The sequence below is a fragment of the Aotus nancymaae genome, unplaced genomic scaffold, assembly GCF_030222135.1.
Source record: "Aotus nancymaae isolate 86718 unplaced genomic scaffold, 86718_ANA_hifiasm-v0.15.2.pri h1tg000008l, whole genome shotgun sequence".
In the NCBI taxonomy this organism is placed as follows: Eukaryota; Metazoa; Chordata; class Mammalia; order Primates; family Aotidae; genus Aotus; species Aotus nancymaae.
In genome coordinates this window covers 18,317,325-18,318,700 of record NW_026988419.1, presented here as the reverse complement: position 1 = coordinate 18,318,700, position 1,376 = coordinate 18,317,325, and the positions used below count along the sequence as shown (strand labels likewise).

The 1,376-nt window shown below is 41.6% G+C and overlaps 1 non-coding gene across 1 annotated transcript; it reads left to right on the top strand.

Moving 5' to 3' along the window:
• The first annotated feature begins 1,034 nt into the window (after positions 1-1,034).
• LOC135273767 (small nucleolar RNA U13) lies at positions 1,035-1,134 on the top strand. The gene has a single exon (XR_010341574.1). It is a non-coding gene; the product is annotated as a small nucleolar RNA U13 (small nucleolar RNA).
• The last annotated feature ends 242 nt before the right edge of the window (positions 1,135-1,376 follow it).

The following is a 1,376-nucleotide window of genomic DNA, read 5'->3' as shown; positions in this document are numbered from 1 at the left end:
TTTAAAAATTAGCTAGGTTGAGGTGGCAGGATTGCTTGAGCCTAGGAATTCGAGTGTATAGTAAGTTATGATTGTGCCACTGCACTGAGCGACAGAGCAAGATCCTGTCTCAAAACACCAGTACTAACAACAAAAAACATTAAATGTAAATGTACTAAACAATCAAACTAAGAAGCAGAGATTGTAAAATTTGTCCTCATTTGGACAATAAATTATGGTTCACCTAAAAATAATATATTTTTATGTGGTTGTAATGTCATTAATAGGTAAAAACTCATATTGAAATTCTAATTATAATAACATAATTGTAGGACTTTCTCAAGGACAATTCTAAGGAATTACACCCAGAATTTGGTATTGATGTAAAGTATTTAAGGTATCTTTCTCATTCTTGGAATCAGAGATTGAAAAGCAAGGATATTCAATGAGCCATTGATGGGGATATTGACCTTAGCAAAATAATGTAGGAGTTGAGGTACAAAACAAAGACTGAACCAGGTCTCCAAATCTCTGTGAATGAATGTCTATGTCCATGAATTGGAGGTGATGGAGACTAGGAGTAGACAGCAGTAGAGACATCTTTTTTTTTTTTTTTTTGATATGGAGTTTTACTCTTGTTGCCCAGGTTGGAGTGCAATGGCACGATCTCTGCTCACTATAACCTCCGCCTCCTGGGCTCAAGCGATTCCCCTGCCTCAGCCTCCCAAGTAGCTGGGATTACAGACATGCACCACCATGCCCAGCTAATTTTTTGTATTTTTTAGTAGAGACAGGGTTTCTCCATATCAGGCTGGTCTCAAACTCCCAACCTCAGGTGATCTGCCCAACTCGGCCTCTCAAATTGCTGGGATTACAGGCGTGAGACACCCGGCCCGCCCGGCCAGAGACAGATCTTTTAAGCCTCTGTAGTTAGTGTTATCTACTAGTTATTGTATTAGGCACTCAGATAAGCACAGAGAAATAAAATGTAGTCCCTGTCCATAAAGGGGTGTTCAATGTGATAGGGCAGACAGCTTTCTAAAGAAATGAATGTGATCCTTTTGCAGTTCATAAGCACGATGTTTGGGTTTTTCACGTGCATCTGTGAGAAGTACCTTCCTCAAACCCTGTTACAATGATGGCTCACATCTGTAATCCCAAAACTTTGGGAGGCTAAGGTGGGTGGATCTTTTGAGGCCAGCAGTTTGGGACCAGCCTGGCCAACATGGTAAAACCTGTTTCTACTAAAAATACAAAAATTAGCCAGTCGTGGTGGGCCATGTCCATAGTCCCAGCTACCTGGGAAGCTGAGGCCCAACAATCACTTGAACCCAGGAGACTGAGGTTGCAGTGAGCTGAGACTGCATCACTGTGCTCCAGCCTGTGCAACAGAGCAA